This window comes from Amborella trichopoda, chromosome 9 (genome assembly GCF_054954075.1).
Source record: "Amborella trichopoda isolate Santa Cruz 75 chromosome 9, AtrichopodaSantaCruz75HAP2 v2.0, whole genome shotgun sequence".
Taxonomy (NCBI): Eukaryota; Viridiplantae; Streptophyta; class Magnoliopsida; order Amborellales; family Amborellaceae; genus Amborella; species Amborella trichopoda.
Genome location: NC_142344.1, coordinates 49,258,856 through 49,279,879, shown reverse-complemented (window position 1 = coordinate 49,279,879; position 21,024 = coordinate 49,258,856). Strand labels below are relative to the sequence as shown.

Sequence of the window (21,024 nt, the reverse complement as noted above, 5' to 3'; positions counted from 1 at the left end):
GCGCAAGTTGCCAAAGATAGGCATTGGAGAGCCAAGTTACCTAAGAGACAGGCATTGGTGGAGATTTATTACGTTGAGAGGAGAACAGAGACAAAACTCAAAGGATGGTATCACAAATTTCTTTATTTTCGTGCTTTTTTCCATATGGCAAACAATAGCAACTCAAAGACTTCTCAACCATCAATTCCAATTTTTAAAGGAGATTTTTATGAGCATTGAAAATTTAAAATGAAAACAATGTTTAGGTCTTAATTAAAAAAAAAAGGGTGATTAAAAAAAAAATGATTTGCAATAAAAAAAAAGGAGAAAAAAAATTGTTATGTTCTTGGAAAAAGAAGATGAAGAACTAAAAAAAAGAAACAACAAAAAAAAAAAAAAAAAAGGGAAACAAAATTGGAGAGCTCTTGATGTCATATTTTTGCAAAAGTTTTCAGAAAATGAGATTTAGAAAAGACAAAAAAATTCTAAAGACGAACATGAGTAGTCCTCATGGGAAATCCATGCCTATGTAGGCATAGGAAAAACGAAAAATGATGTTTAGGAAAGAAGAAAAATAGGACACTGCAGTCTTGGTATGTTTTTCCACGGAAAGACATGATGGGAAATTCATGCCTAGCGTAGGCATAGGAAAACTGATTGATTTTTAAAAAATGAAAACAAGACATCAAAATCTTAGTTTGTCATGTCATGAAAACGCATGATGATGCCATAAAAATGCATGAGGGTGTGTAATGAGAATGCATAAAAAAGAAATTGTGTTTAGAAAAACAGCACATTGAAGTCCTAGTTTGTCATGTCAGGAAAAGGCATGATGATGCCATAAGAAGACTAAAAATGGTGCCAAATAAAAAGGCATAAAATAAGAAATTGTGTTTATAAAAACAAGACAGTCCTAGTTTGTCATGTCATGAAAAAATATGATGATGCCATAAGAAGACATGAAAAAAAAATGCAATGTGTTTTTTTTTAAAAAAAAAACAAAGAAGAAGAAACGAAAAAGAAGAAGCAAGAAGCAAAAATAAGAAGAAGAAGCAAGAAGCAGCAAGTGGAAGAAGAAGAAGCAAAAAAAAAAAAAAAAGTAGGAGAAAAAAAAGCAAGATGCAGAATAAGAAATAACAAGAAACAAGAAGAGTTTTAAAAGAAGAAAAAAAATGAAATTTGTATCAAGGGAAGTGTTAAAGATGATGCAAAAAAGTGGATGTAATGGGTAGTTATCTAGGTAATGGGCTGTTAGCTAGATAGTGGGTAATTTGTTAAAGATGATCCATGGATGTAATGGGTAGTTATCTAGGTAGTGGGCAGTTTGTTAAAGATGATGCAAAACAGTGGATGTAATAGGTAGTTATTTAGGTAATGGGTAGTTATCTATATAGTGGGCTGTGTGGTAATCGTGAAGGTGTGGTAAATTTGAGTAAAGTTGAGTTTTGTGTTTATCTCCCCATGAGTATGTGAGTACATGTCTTTTAAAATTTGAGAGGCCACATATGGAGAGTGCTCCAAAGGGTCACATGGGACAATTGAAAAGCCATATTTGAGATAATTCTCATTTTTGTTGACACAAAACACTGGAGAGATATGCTTCTCAGGTTTTGATTTGTGCTGCTTTGATTGAGATCTCAGAGCTGGCTCCTTGCACTGGTTGTCCACCAGAGAATTTCTGAGGTGATACCTGGTTCTTTATCTAATCGCAGTTTCTCTCTCTAGTTTGTTGGAGACATCTCAGCCTGTGCAATACTCTTGCTTTAGTGAAAAGAGAGACCAACACCCGTTGTGCAGTGGAGAGAAGAATTAGGGACTTATTTCGTAGACGTTTTAGATGGCGGTTTTGGGATCTGGATACAAATAGTAGTTATGGGATCAGATATTTGGTTTTCCAAATGGCAGTTTTGGGTGTGGGTTCAAAATGGCGGTTATGGGTGTGGTTTGAACTGGTAGTTTTGAGAGTAGGTGGTTTGGGAAGATGGCGGTTTTGGGCATACGGTTTCATATCAAGATAACAGGGGTAGTTTCAAAAGGCGGTTTTGAGAGTTGGTGGTTTGGGCCTATGGTGGTTTTGAGCAGACGGTTTCAGATATTGACGACGGTATTCAGATACGAATATTCAGACTTCGGTAGGGTGGTATTTCTCGCGGTATTCAAATACTCGGTTTTAGAACGGTGGTATTGCAGGAACCGTCAAACCTTGCTTTTATACTATGTGAGAAATATGTATTTTTTGTATTTTTGTAATAATAAAATATTTTTTTAATTCTGTAATAATAAAATGTGTACAGTCAATTTATAGAGTTACAAAACAATATGTAATAATTAACATAGTAAATAACATTCCTATTCTGAGTACAAAAAGAAGGAGAGACAATGTTCATATCTTACTATAATTTCACATTATAGTATACAATCCCTTTTTTTAGTTTCTCTCGTGCGAATCTGCATTGTTTTTTAAAACAAGGGAAATGTTTACATAGAGCCGAGGCTCTAAACAATTAAATTAGAGCCTACCTCAAAAATTTCACTAGAAGAGGTTGTTTTGATGCCCAAATATCCTCAAATGGATCATCTCGACATCAACATGCATGGACATGGAAAAAAATGGATTTTAAGTTTTGGAAATAGTGTATTTTGTAATGCATTTTTGGATAGTCACTTTTTAATATTTTTACGTTTTCATAGATTTGTCAATCTACACTATTTGAAGCTTTAAAATTTATAACTAAAGATGAAAATATATTTTAAGGCCATCACAAAGATTTCAAGTATTGAAACAACATTTCTTGGCACTATTTGAAGGTAGGCCTTAATTTGATTGTTTAGAGCCTAGGCTATATACAAACCGCACCCTTAAAACAATCTTATATCTTAAAATAATAGGAAAAATTAGAAGAAGAGCAACCTAATAAAAAATCTATTTTAAAAAAAAAAAAATATTTATGGCATCCTTGTAAAGAGCAAGAGAGATATTCAATGATACTAAAGATTTAGGTGGTAGCTATTTAGTGCGATATTTAAATTTTCTTGAGCATTTTGTGTAGATTTTATGCATAGAGAATTTTGCTTAATTTCATATTTTATTTTTTGTTTTTGCATTTTATTGGTGTATGCAACATAGCATTTTGGATGAACAACTATTTTTTTTGAGAAATAGTCCTGTAGCTTGGTTCACAATTATTGTGTTTAGTATTGTTGTTGTTGTTTCATCTTGTGCTCGCAATAGATCTACGATATGTTTTGTGTTGTGACAACAAAGTAAGTATTATTGTTGGATTTATTTAAAGTTTTAACAAAAAGTTGTTCAGCATTATTTCGAGGGATTATAAACAATGAGACTTTTTACCGTTCGTACATGGAGGTCACAATTACTTACAGCCTTCCAATAGTAAATCTGGTAGCCTGGATGTGTTACAAAGTTCGAAAAAATTTCTTTTAGACTTTGACCGTTATCAATAAAATAATTACAGCTACCTAATATCACATCCAATGGTCAAGATCAATTGTAACCACCTTGTACCAAAGGTAAATGGTCTCATTAAATATTTTTTCTTATTTTAATGATACTAGTAAAGCTATAAAATTATTGTTTGGTGGCTTAAGTATATATATATATATATATATATATATATATATATATATATATATATATATATATATATATATACACACACAATAGCTGCAAATCACAATCCTATGTTTTATCATCTTTACATATCCGATTTTTTAGCTACGTTTTTTTGAACTAAATCCGAATCCTTATTTTTTTAGCAATATGTATTTTTTACCCGATTTTTTCCTCAGACTTTTTGAAATAAAATCGGCTTATTACCGATATTTTATTATCTTCCGACTTGCTAACTATTGTTGCCACTGCCCCAAACAATCATCGCTCTTTATAAGTATAAAGGGCCTCAAAATTGCAGTATAGATTGCATATTTGCATCTCCTTAACGAAAATACACCAAAATAAGCATGACTCAATAGCCTTATAAATATGGGAAAAGTTTACGTAGAGCCTTGGCTCTAAACAATCAAATTAGGATCTACCTCAAAAATTTCACTAGAAAGAAGTTGTTTTGATACTCAAATATCATCAGATTGATCATCTCGACATCAAGATGGATGGGCATAAGAAAAAAAAATGAATTTCAAGTTTTGGAATTAGTGCATCTTGTAATGCATTTTTTTACTATTAATTTTCAAGTTTTCATAGATTTGCTCAATCTACACTATTTTTAAATCTTTAAATTTTATAATTAAAGATGAAAATATATTTTAATGCTATTACAAAAATTTCCAGTATTCAAACCATATTTCTCGACACTATTTGAAGGTGAGCTCTAATTTGATTGTTTAGAGCCTTGACCAGATATTAAGTATCCTATCTTGTAAAGTTTCCGGTTTCTATAACTACCAACAATTATAATAGCCTCAAAATTGCAATTCAGGAAGGATTGAATCTCCTTCTCGAGAATACAGTCAAATGAAGATGACTCCATAGCTTTATAAGTTTAATATAAATTGTCCCAAATAAAGAATACAGTCAAATGAAGATGACTCCATAGCTTTATAAGTTTAACATAAATTGTCCCAAAGAAGCAAGCATATGATGATTCATACACAACATAATACGGAGGAAGGCTACATACACAACATAATATGGAGGAAACCATATATTCTCCAAGCATTCTAGGAAGACTACCATCAGAGAGAAAGAGAAGAAAATCACTTAGGGGCTCCAATTTTTTGCAGTATTGTAAGGGCTATGGGATTTCTGGGGTTCGATGATCGGAAGAGTTCACTTATGGTGCAATGGGAGGGAGGGTGGTCTGCCCCCACCATTGGTTGGGTAAGGACCATTGGGAACATCATCGAGCATGCGGCCCTCGGGGACTGAGACAAAGGGCGGGCTGCCCTCACCATGGTGGTTCCCGATTGGGTTAGGACCGCTGGGAACATAGCCGAGTATGATTCCGTAGCCACCACCAAGCTTTGAACCCACTCCACTGCCGTAACTCTTTGAAGAAATTATCTTCCGGTTCATCAACCACAACTCACCATTGTCCAGGCTCTCTTTGCCAATGAAAGCACTTTCTCCTGTCCGAGAACTGAGAAAAACCAAACAAACTGTTACTCATGGTACCTTAGCCTAGGGTTTGCAGGTGAGACTCTCTTTCTCTCTGGCATGCACGTACAACTATCTTTGTCGATACATATACTAATGAGTATAGGAAAGGGGCTGTAGTCATGGTAGTAGCATCCCCACATCCAGTTACCACATGTTGGTATGCATTGCTAACATTAAAAAAATGTAACTCTCTAATCTAATAGGGGTCTATCTTCCCCACTGATTCACCCAAAAACAAATAAAACTAATGATTGTAAGGATTGTTGTGTTAAGACTTAGAGATTTACATAGGGACCATAAAAAAATTTCCTTAAATACGATAAAGTTTTTTGTAAAATACAAAATGCTCCATTTATAGTTGAAATTACAACAAATGTTGGGCAAATTGGGTATAAGTACATTATGATCTTGTAGGTACACACACTCTTTTTCACCACATATGTGGTGCATTTATGCCCTTTAATATGCCATATGTTAGTTTTCGTCTTTAAAGAAGCAAAACAAACGCACATCGAAGATATAGGATTGAGCAAGTACATATAAATAAAACCCCACGTGCATGTGGTGGGGGTTGGTGCATGAGCTGGTGGGTCCCATGGCTGGTGGAGAGCAGGATGCACTTGAATGAGCTGGTTGGATGGATCTGAAACGGTATCATCGATTCTCAAACTAGATCACCCGATTTTGAATTTCTAGAAGTACAAAACGAGTCTCAATGTAAAATTCTCAATTTTAATTAAACCACTTGTTAAGGTCTTAAGGCTATACGTACATTGAGTCTCAATGTAAATAAGTACATTGAGTCCCAATGTAAATACAAATATTCGAAAGAGAGAGAGTTGTTAGTGCATTAACAAATGTTCGAAAGAGAGAGAAAGAGAGAGTGAGTTGTTAGTGCATTGCAGTGAATGAGGAAGATAGGAAGTTACCAGAGGGAAAAGCAAATGAGTGTAGAAAGACTCAGCATGCTAGCAAAACTTATCAACCAATGAACAATCACATAACTCTTACTCTTGCTGAAACTCAAGGTTAACAGCCATCTCTTATATATAGAGGATTAGGTACCATTATTACGAAATTTGTTTCCTATATTGCATAGAATCGAGGATCCAGATACTAATTATCGGTATTATTATGTTCTCTCTGCATGGAAAGGAATCTCTAACAATCTGGTGTTGTTTTCAAAAAAAATACGAATATTTTCATTAAATCGGTATTTCTTAACCCAAAATAGCAGGTGGAAAACTCCTATTTTGTTTATGGGTACATGTAATATACTCCTTCATGGGCATTGTATATATTTATTCCCTTGGTTAGAAGACCTACTTTCGAGGAATTTTTCAATTTTAAATCATGGAACTATCTAATAATCACTAGATGATTATTCTCAAAAATAAAAACTAAAAAATAAAAATAAAAAAATAAAAAAAATTGGGCTTTTTAACACTCGATCTCACCCTCTAAAAACTGGACGGTCTCTATTAAATCTTGAGACATTATGTTTTTCAATTACGTAGAAGATGCAATCAGCAATTTTTTTTTTGAGGCTAATCTATCAGTTGAAGAGGTTATATGCTAAAGTTTGGGAAAGGTTATATCCTAGTAAAGATTTTACTCGAAGGAGTAAATAGATAGTATCCTAGCCACCACGTTGTGGTTATCGTTCCCATCAATAACACCACCCAACTAACACCTTCAAAAGAGCTAATTCCTAATTTATTAGAAAAAAAGGGGTAGGTGTCTGTCTTTCCCATTGAATTACCCAAAAAAATAAAAATACTATTGTTAAAAAATTTATTTAATTTTTTTTTTTTTTTTAATTCAAGTCATTATTTTCTTTATAGCAAATAAATATGGGAAATTATGGAATGAGACGATTTACTTTTGGTACAAGGTGGTCACTTCAATTTTGACTTTTGGAAGTGAAATTGGATCGTTGCAATTATTTAATTGATCAAGCTCAAACTTCAAAAGAAATTTTCTCGAACTTTGTAACATATCCAAGCCATCAAATTTCACATCGGATGGTTTTAAGTAATTGTGACCACCTTATATAAAAGATAAATGATCTCATCGTATACAATCCCATTTAATATTTCCTATTACTTTTTGAATTCTTTTCTAAGCTCCAAATTCTCTAAAAGAGGGTAGTACTTTTGGTATGAACAATCACGCATATAAAAGACTTTCTTAAATTTTTCACAACTTTTTTCTCGCTCCTATTTATTCTCCAAAAGATATTCTCTTGTATTTAATTATAATTAATAAAAAACATATTAGAGATTTCCAAGACAAATGAACAAAGAAGGAAGTAAACGCATAATACGTGAATTATCCATGAAAACATTGAAATAAATTCTATAGAATCATAAAAGACTCGGACCGTATTACAAGAACCGATGGTTTAAATTTACATCACAAAAAAAAAAGAATCATAGAATTATCATGGATGAAGTATCTTATAATATCATCTAATTTAAAATATTTTATTGACAACTGTAAAAAAACTAGTAACATTACATCACGGATTGTTGATTTTTTAAACACTGGGTGTGACCAAATTAAACAAATAAGACATTATTTAAAAATAAGAACAAATATACAATGTCTTATAATATCATCGAATTCAAAAAATCTTATTTACAACAATAAGAAAAAATAATAGATTACAAAATTTATAATGCAAATAAATTAATAAATAAAATACAAGATTTAGTTATCAATATATAATTATTAATTATAATATTATAATAAAAATAAAAATAAAACCCCCTATAAATTTTAATATTATGACATTAAAATATTCAAAAAACATTTACCCTAAAAATTGTAAAAGAAAGATATCATATATTAAAAAAAAAAAGAAAAAAAATTAAAACCTCTTTCAAACATTCAATATAAATATAAATGATATATTTACAAAAGCATTTTTTTAGAAAATGATGATTAATTTTCAATCCTTTTCTCTCTCTAGATCCTCTCTATCTAACCAGGTCTTTTACATGTGACTTTCTCGAACTCCATTCTTTGGCTTTTCCCTCTCTAACTCATTTCCCTCTCCAACTAAAGTGAAGCAAAACACCAAGTTAAGGACAATTTCAGTTTCTTTCACGGGAACGTATGCATAGCTATCATTTACTTTTTGTACAAAGATGTCAAAATCACTTTTGTCCTTTAATGATGATCGTAGGAATCTTAGTCGATAGACACAAATGTTTCGAAAAAAAAGTTTTGAACTTTGTGATTCACTCAAAACCCTCCAATTTGACATATAATGACGGACAATAGTTGTGATCTCCTTAAAGATAAAGATAAATGATCTCTTTATAAGCAATTTCTTAAGGGAAAAGTTTATATAAGGTTGTAACCTTAAAATGTAGAATCACAGATGCACCTCAAAAATCTATCGGAAATATTGTTTTAATATTGAAAAAACCTTCTAATCGATCATCTCGATATTGAGATGTATAAGTATTAAAAAAAAAAAAAATTAAATAAAAAATTGAGTCTCAGAAATAATGCATCTTGCAACAGATTATCTAGACTGTCCATTTTCAAGATTTTCATATATTTATAGATTTATTTGATTTTAACCATTTTTTAAATTTAAAATTTTTTAATTATGTATGAAAATAGATTTTAAGATAAAACTAAGAATTTATTCTAATAAAATTAGAAATTTTTTTTAAGATGCATGTTAATTGAGTTGTTTAAGATTGCAACCTTATAGAAACCGCACCCATTTTTTAATTTAATTATAAATAATTAAGTAAAAAAAGCTTTTTTTAGTTCTTAAAATCCTAGATTAATTGTCTGCCAAAATAGAGCCGGTCACGAGTCAAACATGGAGGCGGAGTGGGTACAAATCCTCGTTTGATGTCCAAATGGAACTGAAAACACTTAACCCTTAAGTTTCCACCATGTAGGGTCTAATACTAGTTCTGCGTTTTGTCACAGTTTTCTCAGTCGTTGTTTAAAAGAAAATTGTTTGGTGCTTCCAAGCCCACAACTGTTGCTATGCGCACTCGAAGATCTACACCGTCCACCAAAACTTGGTCATGTAAATAATAGTTCTCCAAAGAAAAAATAAAAAACGATCGTTCTAATATTTTCTTTACAAAATATCATTTCTAATATTTTAAATTTATTTATTTTTACAGATTAATAATATCCATGATTATATATGGGTGTGGTTTGTATAGAGCCTAGGTTCTAAACAATCAAATTAGAGCCTACCTTCAAATAGTGTGGAAAAATGTGGCTTCAATAATGGAAATCAATGTGATAGCCTTAAAATATATTTTTATGTTTATTTATAAAATTTAAAGTTTCACAAATAGTGTAGATCAACAAATCTATGAAAACTTGAAAATCTTGAAAATTGGCGGTCCAAAAATGTGTTACAACATACACTATTTCCAAAATTTCAAATCCATTTTTTTCACATGTCCACGCTTCTTGATGTTGAGATGATCAATTTGAAGATATTTCGACATCAAAACAACCTCTTCTAGTCAAATTTTTGAGATAGGCTCAAATTTGATTGTTTAAAGCATCGACTCTATATAAACTTTTCCCATTATATATTCCCTAAAAATTAAATCAAATTACATTTCAAAAATAAATTATTAAGGGGCCGGCATTTCTACATATGAGTCCGTGGACTCGTAGAAAGCGTGTCCTTGTTGAAAGTTTCAGACTCGTGAGTTGGTAGAACGTAACCATTCTCACACATCTGCACCTGTTTCTTGTTGGGCAGAGTTTCGTGAGGTCCCACAAGACCATAAGATACATTTAGTCGGGCATGAAAAACACCTAGTAGGGGCATCTTTATGACTTTGAAACTTTTCGGATGGTCTTCGATTCCATTTTCTGAATAAAATTTAAAGAGACAAAGTTTGAATATCAAATGAACGGCCACGAGTCGAGGAGAAAATGACTCCCAGCGTTTTTAATGCCCAAAATATATATTTTACAAAACTAACTTTGAAAAGAAAAAGGTTGATATAAAGTTGACACTTTAAAATATAGAATTAAGGTCCACAACTAAAATCCTAATAATAATAATAATAAAAAGTTGTTATGATGTTAGAAGGGTGCAGTTTGTATAGAGCCTAGGCTCTAAACAATCAAATTAAACCCGACCTTTAAATAATATCGAGAAATACTATTTCAATACAGAAATTCTTTGTAATATCCTTAACATATAGTTTCATCTTTATTTATAAAGTTTAAAGCTTAAAAAATGGTGTAGATTGACAAAACTATGAAAACTTGAAAATCTTGAAAATGATGGTCCAAAAAAAATTTTCAAAATACATTTTCCAAAACTTGAAATCCATTTTTCTCTTGTCTATGCATCTTGATGTCATGATCAATTTGAGGATATTTGGGCATCAAAACGACCTCTTCTAGTGAGTTTTTTGAGGTCGAGGCCAATTTGATTGTTTAGGGCCTCGGCTCTATATAAACTTTTTCCATGTTAGTAGAGCTTCTAATTGGTCATATGGACATTGAGATATATAGATATGGAGGAAAAAAAAAAAAAAAGATTTCAAATCATAAAAATAATACATCTTAGAACATTATTGAAAAAGAAATTCAAGTCATAAAATAGTGCACCTTAAAATACATTATTTCGACAATCCATTTTCAAGATTTTCATTTGTTTATAGATCTACTTGATTTGAGCTATTTTTGGAATTTAAGATTTGATAGTTAAAGGTAAATATTGTTGGGAAATAATGCTCTTTCTTTCTATGTGTGAATTAAAGGTAAAAACATCCCACAATGTATGTTTGTGCAAATACCGAAAAAATTACAATTTGTTAAGTACCAAAAAAATAGAAATCACAAAAAGGAAAGTTCCACCAAGCACAAACACAAGCACAATCACAACATTAGGTTTAACGTGGAAAGCCCTTCAATGTGAAGGGAAAAACCACAGGGCATATGCGAGAGAGGAATCTACTAAAATCAAATAAGGGTTATAATAGAGTTTCTTCTCAAGTTTTTGCCCAAAACTGGAAGCTTACAATCAAATGAGGAAACAACAATAACTTAGAGAAAAGACAAAGTTGCCTCACAAGTACCAACAAGATCATCTCTTTCCCACCTCAAAAAAGCTCCAAAAAAATGGTCTTCCAATGGCTTGGAGATACAACCGGAGAGCGCACCAACGGTTCGGGTTTTCTACTCGAGTGTTGAGCATGAGTGATAGCATAAATGACCTCTGGAATGGCCTAATATGGTGATGGAAACCTTGCTACAAACTTGCATTTTTTTCTCTCCAATACCCTTCAAAGAACCCTGACTTTGCTTGCAAATGGTGTCTCCAAAAAACAACCCATTTTGTTTTGTCTTTTAAAACACCATCTATATTCTCTCTCTAAAAACCTCTCTCTCTCTAACCTTTTTCTTATTTTATTGGGTCCCCTTTTTTTTTTTAACTCCTTATGGGGCTGGACCCCACAAGGTAATCACCCAACAAATATAGCCTTACTTCAATTATTTAAGGTCGCAACTTTTTAAAAATAAACAAAAGATGAATGAGCGGGATGTGATTGTCTTTGAATTTAATAGATCCCATACCATGGTACTTTGGACCATTGTTAGAAAAACCGGACGATCTAATCGGTAACTGGCCAGTTAGATTGGAACCGGCCCCTTGCTGGTTTTGGTTTCGGGCGGTTTTGGTGATCGGCTGGTATTTAAATAATCAAAATTAAAAAAAAATGTATATAAAATCTCAAAAATAAAAAATTTGATTTGTAATATATTTTTTATTATTTTTTACATTATGGTAAATATCAAAAATTATTTTGGTCATTAATACTCACTTTTAAATCCATTTTTCATTAATTTTCAACTTCATTTGAATGCATTTTGTTTTAATCATTATTTCTATGCTTTTTATATTTTAGTATATTTTTTTGCATCTTTTTTATTTTTTTTTAATAATTTTTTAGCTGCCGGGACTTGCCCGGTAAGAACGGTTGAATAGGTCGGTTTACCGGTTAAGTCGGTAAAATCGCTTCCGGCCCCATGTCTCATGCTGGACCACCAAAAATTGTCTAATTGAAAATGAGCATTAAAAAACCTTGAAATTTAGTGGGCGTATAATTGGTTTGTAACCTTTAAAAATGAATCATTTTCATGGAATTGCACCCCATTCTACTTCCTGAAATTTGCGCAATATTAGCATACCAATTTCCCTTAATAATATTCCACACACTAAACAATGGGTCCATCCCCATGCCTGGTTGCATTGCTCATCTTCTCTCTTCTTCATCTTCTATCTCTCTCTTTTGGCTTTAAGATTAAGGAAGCCACAGTTAGCCAGATTCAACAGGTCTTCAAGCACAAGGAGCTCACATCGAGAGACCTCGTCGAGTTCTTTCTCCGAGAAATTAACGAGCTCAATCCACTTCTACGTGCAGTGCTCGAAGTGAACCAGGACGCGTTGGACCAGGCCGACAAGGCTGACAAAGAGAGAGAGGCCACATATGGAGAATGCGCCGAAGGGTTACATGGAATACAGGTGCTGCTAAAGGGTAACATAGCGACGCGAGACCGGCTCAACACCACGGTTGGATCACTAGCGTTGCTTGGCTCGATGGAGCCACGAGATGCAGGGGTGGTTCGGAGGCTGAGGGCGGCAGGGGCTATCATTTTGGGGAAGGCGAGCATGAGCAAGTGGGCGGAGTTTAGGTCCCTTGAGGCGCCTATGGGTTGGAATGCAATTGGTGGTTAGCCTAAGGTAACAAATCGGCAGAGTACATTATTAGTAAGGTGGTCATTTAAGTTTCTATTATTTTGCGGAATTAACGTATATATTTATTAACATTAACATTATATTTATTCGCGAACTTAAATTATCATTACCATCCGATTCTTGTCTCGACTATTTAGGGTCAACTATATAAATCTTGCTCCGACCTTTTACTCTATCAAGGGTGTAATAGTCCCAATTATACCATATCTCTTCTCACTATTTTTATCCATGTCTTTTTGGGCTTTTTTCTTATTTTTTTCATAGCATTTTACTTGAATCTTTCTTCTTAATTTTTTAGAGTGTTTTACTTAAATCAAATCACATTTCCAAACCAATGTTGTTCTAGGGCGATGTTACATGTAGCCAAACTGCTTAAGTCTACTTTCTCTTATTTTATCACCTATTGAAGCTACCACCAAGTTCCCTTAGGATGCATTTATTCTGAATTCCAACCTTTTAGGTCTTGCCACTCATCTATCTCAACATCCTCATTTTTGCCACACTCATTTTATGATATGTTATTTCTTGACCACCAGTATTCCATCTCATAAAGGATGACTAACTTTACAACCATCCAATAGAATTTTCCCTTAGTTTCACTAGTATGTAATGCAAACAAAGAAAAAGAGAAGCACATCTCCACTTCGTCTACCCAGCTTTATGTGCAATACCTTTATCAAATTCTCAATTCTCATAGATTATCTACCTAAAATATTGATAATATTCTCTTTTACGATCTTTTTGGCTATCATCTCAGCTAACTCCTCATTTCTATTCCTATTATTGCCAAACTCTTTTGGGTACTACTTGTTTTCGTAAAATGGTTTGGTATTGTGGCCACAAGGTATGGACACTCAAAAGGTACATAAGCACCTTTTAATGATTCAGATTGAACCATTCTCATTCAAGGGCTAAAAATAATTTCTTTTTAATTTTTATTTAAAATAATAATAATATGAAATTTGGGTTTTAGCCTCATTTTTAAAAGTAGAATTAAATAAAAAATATTGGTCAAAATAAATTTAGAGGTATTTTGTTTACTTTTATAATAAATATTTTAATATTCTATATTTTATGTTCATGTCTTTTATTTGATATTTTTTATTTTTCCCAATATACAAATAATTTGGGACTTCTTTTTCATCTGATATATTTTTCAGTCAAAGACCGGTCAGAATTTTTTGAGTCGAAGTGCTTGAACCAATTTTCTTGTAACCGCCCCAAGTAAACAAAAAATCATGCCTTTATCTTAGTGGCAATGGGCAGGGCCAGCCCAGACACGGCCCTTGTCCTTATAGGGTTGGCCAATGCCTAGCCATGGCATACTTAGAGCCTGGGCAGGCCAGGCCAAAAACAAAGATCGGGCCAATCCGAACTGGGCTCGCACCAGCCCCAAAGAAAAGATGAACGTTCAAAAATTGGAGGTGGTTTCAATAAAGAAAAAGGTCCATCCACCGCCGATTTGTGCGCACATGGTCTTACTTTAGGGTTCCCATCATTTGTTCTTGGATTGATTCATGGGCTCGGTATGACGAGCTCTCCACGCCCAGCTAGAGACAAGTCACATTGATTTGACTTTAGAAACCAAAGCTTCTTACTTAGTCCTTGTACCTTTGGTTTCATGCGTAAATATTCCTTGGGACATATAAATATATGTAAATCGTCTATTGATTCGTATAAATGCATATGCAAATAAAATATTATAGTAAAGGCTTTTAGTTTATTTAATTCATGATAAAATAAAACAACACGTATTGAATTGTGGAACATAGTTTAAGTAATATAATATAGGGAAGATCTTATTAGACCCTCTCCCACCCATGTGTATCAGACCCTAAATGATTACCATTAAATTTGGCATAGATCTATACAAAAGTCAAGTCCTACACCTATGTGATAATGTTTTTAGAGATCCGTGCCAACTTTAATAGTAATCTTTTAAGGTCCTACACACATGGGCGGGGGAGGGTCCTATAGGATCATTAATCTATAATACATTTATAAAAAGAGTAATGATCCCATAAGTCCCTCCCCCACCCATGTATGTAGGACCCTAGAAGATCACCATTAAAGTTAGCACGGATCTCTAGAAAAGTTATCACATGGGTGTAGGACTTGACTTTTCTATAGTTCCGTACCAAATTTAATGGTGATCCTTTGGAGTTTTACACACATAGGCTGGGGAGGGTCTTATAGGATCATTTCTCTTATAAAAAAAAGTAATGATCCTATGAGGCCCTCCCACACCTATGTGTGTAGGACCCCAAAAGATTACCAGCAGAGATCTCTAGAAAAGTCAAGTCTCACACCCATGTGATAACTTTTCTAGAGATCTGTGCCAAATTTAATAGTGATCCTTTGTGGTCCTAGATACATGGGTGTGGGAGGGTCTCATAGGACCATTACTCTTATAAAATTTATAATAATATATCTGACTTACGGCCTTTACCCTACTACTACTGTGATGTGAGTGGCTCAAATTGTTTTGTCCCAACCACCCTGGCTGGAACTTATACACATCACTTGTACAGGAATAATCTATATTATATATTATTTTATAAATAATAATAATACTTATTATATATTATTTTATAAATAATAGTATATATTTTATCAATATATTATATTAATTAAGTATATATAATATTTAACTATATTTATATTATTTTATATATGATATATTGTTTATATTAAATAATATATATTTATTATATTTTATATAATATATATATCTATTAAAGGTTTTATGTAAATATTCTAACACAAACCAAGCCCTACCAAATATATGAAATTGTTTTCACAATACTTTTTAAATATGCTACCAAACATGGTAAAAAGAATACATATACAATTTTATGCAAATATTTACACGGGTAAAGTATTCACTTATGTAAATATTTCTCGAGGAATATTTACATGCTAACCAAATATGCCCTAAAGGTGTGGACTCTATGAGGCTGAGGTCGTAAACAATCAAAGGCTAAAGAGTCTTGAAAGATGATTTCTAAGCAGCAAAAATCTTTGTGATGACCTGAGTATATATTTCTATTTCTAATTATAAAATTTAAAACTTTAAAAATAGCGTAGATCGAACGGATTTATAAACACTTGAAATATTGAAAATTGAAGGTTCAAATAATGTATTACAAGATGAACTATTTTCCATACTTGAAATCCCATTTTTTTTCACAGGTCTATATATCTCGAGGTCGAGATGATAGGTTTGAGATTTTTCTACATCAAAATAACCCCTTATAGTGATTGTGCCTTCATTTGATTGCTTAGGGCCTCAACTTTATATAAACTTGTTATTTTTTTTGAGGAAACAAAAATAGTGGTCGAGTGAGATTAGGTTCGGAATTTGAAGGTCGAAACTAGTCTTTCTTTCGAATACGGACATAAAAAGAAAAGTACTTGTGACTCAGTTTGGAAATTTAAGTTCCAAACTAGTGCAGTTACAGAAAAAAAAAAAAAGAGTTGGGTATTGAGAATCAAATTATATTTTTGACAAATAGCATAAAAACCTCAGTTTGGAACTCGAAGTGCTCAGTAGGGTATTTGGGAAAACATAAAAATTCTCGTACAAAAGACATGAGCATAAATACAATGGGTGTGGTTTGTATAGAACTGAGGCTTTAAACAAAGTAAAACACACTTTCAAATAGTGTCAAGAAATGTGGTTTTCACATTGAAAATCTTTGTGATAGTCTTAAAAAATATTTTTACCTTTAATTACAAAATTTAAAGCTTAAAAAATAGTGTAGATCGAGTAGATCTATGGAAACTTGATAATCTTGAAAATTGACGGTACAAAAATGCATTACAAGATGCACTATTTTTAAAAGTTGAAATCCACTTTTTGCTCATGTCGATTCATCTTGATGTTGAGATGATCAATTTGAGGATATTTGGGCATCAAAACAACTTCTTCTAGTGAAATTTTTAGGTGAGCTGTAATTGGATTGTTTAGAGCCTCGGCTCTATAAAACCTTTTTCAAAATATAAAATAGCAACAAATTTTTTCTAATGCCTCTGGAGGGTATTTATTAAAGGGCGTGATTTGTATATGGTGAGGTCCTAAACAATCATAGTATCGTGCACTTCTAAAGAGTGTCCAAAGGTGATTTTCAATAGTAAAAATGTTTGTGATGGCCTGAAAATTTGCTTTCATATCTATTTATAAAATGGGATTGTATACAATGACGAGAAGAAGAACTTTTTTTTTTTTTTTTTTCTCATTTCAATTTTCAATTTTGCGATACGAAAACCTTATCATATTGATAAGAGGGTTTTTGATTGCTAGTCAGAAATAAAGGTCGAATAATATATCTATCTGATTCATACTACAATTAGAAATACTTCGATTCCGATCAGCTAAATACTTGTTGGTTACAAATAATTGAACCTAGCGCTTCACTGTATTTGATTTAAGGAAATGGAAAGTGGAAGAAAAGAAAATGTGCAGCTGAAATAACTCACTTGGAATACCTTTTGAAGGATTACGGGGCACGATTGAATCGAATAAAGCCCTTATATAATGAATACTTTGCTTCTTGTGAACCATCAAGTAGACCATGTATTTTTGGTACAAAAAGGTCACAACTTTTCTTAACCCTTGGATATGAAATCTAACATATTAAAATATATCACAGCTTTCGAGAAAATCTATTTCGAACTCTATATTCAATTAGTGATATATCACCACCCATCCGATTTTACATCTGATGGTTTACAATAATTGTGACTTTTATGTATAAAAAATAAATGGTCTCATCATATGCATCCTCATAAAATTAGAGCTTAAAAAAATAGTGTAGATTGAACAAATTGATAAACACTTGAAATTATTGAAAATTGACGCCTTAGAAATGCATTACATAATGCACTATTTTCCAAACTTGAAATCGTTTTTTTTCTCATCTATACATCTTAATATTGAGATAATCAATTTGAGGGCTTTTCATCTTCGAAACAATCCCCACTAGTGAATTTTTAGGTGTACCTTAATTTGATTGGTTAGAGACTCAACCTTATATAAACTTTATTTTTTCCTTATTGAAACCCTCCCTCAAAATATAGAGGATATTTATAAAAACCCTATATTTATATTTTTGATATTCACATTTTATGGGAAATATGAATTGCAAAGATAAATAGGATCAAAACATTCAAAAATTGGACCAATGGGTAGAATCAGTAAAACTAGTGATCAAATATTCCCCATTGGTTCCGTGAGACTGTCCATGTGGACCACGAAACAAGAACAAAATAAAAAAGTAATAGAACAGAAGACAATATTTGAAAATTTATGCTCAAATTGTGTTTTAAATCCTGCATTAACTATTTTAGATTGAGGATAATACTCCACACAACAAAATCCCTAACAAAATTAAGCCAAATATATGTACAATTTTTTTTTTCTGAAAATCCTGGTGTTTTCTTAGGAAAAAAACTTGACTGAAAAATTGAAAACTACAAAAATATTGTTTAAAGTATGCAACACCATTGTAGATTGAAGCTAAATATATGGTTTTCTTGAAAGCCATAGGTTATTTTAAATACTGCCAACATTTTTTATGCTAGCTCTCATCACATATGGTTTTTTATGGGAAAACTTGTTACATATCTGTTAGAGGGCTACAATGTGGGCATTGCCCTCTTTATGTAATAAAGTGCCAAGCAACATTGTTTGTAAAGGCTGTCAGCTTGGAAAACATCATAAATTACTTCTTTTTAATGCCAATAAATGCACTTTTTGTTTTCTTGAACTCATTCATATTGATTTCTAATGACCATTTGATATTACATCTCTCTCTGGTTCTCGCTATTATATTAGTTTTGTTGATGATTTCACCTGCTTTACATGAATATAATTTCTAAAATCCAAATCTGAAGCGCTTCAAGTTTTCCAGTCCTTCAAAGAATTCACCAAAAAACATTATCAAGTAATCAAAGTCCTTTGTAGTGATAATGGTGATGAATATACTTCTTATGATTTTAGATCCTTCTATCAAACTTATATTATCAAACAACAGGTCTTTTGTCCACGTAGACCTGCTCAGAATGGTATTGTAGAGCAAAAAGACATACACATCAGTGAATTGGGGATGTCTGTAATATTTAATAGTGGGATACTGATGCATTTTTGAAGTGAGGCATTTCATACAACTGTGTTTGTAATTAATCGGTTACCGATCTCTGCCGATCCAAACAATATGTCCCCATATCAAATGCTCACCGGAAAAGTTCCCGATTATTCAATTTTATATGCTTTTGGTAGCATGTGTTATGTTTATATTGATAATTTTTTAAAGTGAAAGCTCTCTACAAAGACAGAAGTATGTGTGTTTGTTTGATACAGTGATGAGCATAAAGGATACCGATGTTACTCTCCTGCTAGTAGAAAGATACATGTTTCTTGTAATGTGACCTTTTATGTGGGACAATTATTCAAGGAAGCACATAAAATTTGTCAGAATGATGACTCGCAGCCTTTACGTTCTTTTATTATACCGCCTGTAGGGGACACATAATCAGCTAGATCTCAATCATTGCTACATAATAGTTCTGAGTCCTTGATAGATGTAGATTTTGGCTAAGTATCGAGTGATGGTGGCAATGTTAATCCCTCCATAGAACGTATGTCAAGTACACCAACCTACAATAATCAGACAGGTCGGTCATCTAGAGATGTTCAACCACAAAGGTTCTTTCCGATATAAGATTGGGCATCCTATGGTGAACACTCCCTTGAACATTATTCATTTCTCATTGCCCTCACTAAACATACATAGCCAAATAACTACAGAAAAGATATAAGAAACCCCAAGTTGATGGAACCTATGAATGAGGAATTACTTGCTCTTCATCAAAATCACAGTTGGGATCATTTACCGAGACTAAAACATAAGAATGTTGTTATATGTAAGTGGGTTTATAAGATCAAGTACAAGGCTGATGGTACTATTGAAAGATACAAAGCGAGAATAGTGGATAAAGGTTATAATCAAAAGTATACGTTAGACTATGAAGAAACGTTTAGTCATGTTGCTAATCTCTGTGGTTGGAGATTACCTCAGTTAGATATCAAAACTACATTTTTGAATGATGATCTCCAAGACAAGGTCTACATCGAGCAACCACTAAGGCATGGAGAATCCAAGGAGTCTGATCTTGTGTGTAGATTAAGGAGGGCAATATATGGCCTCAAACAAGCCCTGCGAGCTTGGTTTGAAAGTTTCTGCAAAGCCCTTCTTACATGGGGTTATTCTCGAAGTGTTGTAGACAAAAGGATTCTCCTATATGTGAAGGGTACCATGGGTGATAGTATTTTCTTTCCTATTTGTGGAAGACAGGTTAACCTAATCGCCTATTCTGATGCTGATGGGGCTGAAGACTGTATTTTCTTTGCAGGATCTCTAGTGTTTTGGAGTAGTAAAAAGCAAATGATTGTTTCACGCTCAAGTTCAGAAGCAGAATCCCGAGCAATGTTTTCTACAGCTGCTAAAATCACTTGGTATTGCCACATTCTATCAGAATTGGGGATAAAAATTCAACATGCAATTCTACGTTGTAATAACCAAAATGCAATTAAGCATGCCTTTAATCGAGTTCTTCATGCATGGACCAAGCACATTGAACTGGACTATCATTTTATTCAAAAAAAGGTTGAACGTGAAGAGATTACTCTTGATTATGTTTCAAGTATAGAACAACTTGCTAATATTTTTACAAAAGGTCTTCCTACTTCACAACATCTTGGATAACAAACAAGTTGTCCATGTTTCACATTGATAATAGTTTGATGGGGACTAATAAGAATGATGATAATGATCTAAGAAATGATATATCTAATGAATGATAAATGATAAAAAAAGATACGATCATGATAAGGATTAACATAATATATTGTAATATATTTCTTATATGTACAAATTTGTTGTTGTAATCACCTCTTTGATTGAGCCAATCAAGGTTGAATATACAATAATTATAAACAGAACTCACATCCCTCTTTATGGGTGTAGAGAATTTTACAGAAATATTGCTCTCTAAATGTCTTCAAGGTTTTGATACCTTGATGTCATCAAAAATCTATTTTTGATCCAATTCTTTAATCTTTTAAAACTATTGT

The 21,024-nt window shown here is 32.5% G+C and overlaps 1 pseudogene; it reads left to right on the top strand.

Annotated features, from left to right (window-relative positions):
• The first annotated feature begins 12,301 nt into the window (after nucleotides 1-12,301).
• LOC18441729 (putative amidase At4g34880) overlaps nucleotides 12,302-21,024 on the top strand; it is a 19,128-nt pseudogene continuing 10,405 nt past the window's right edge.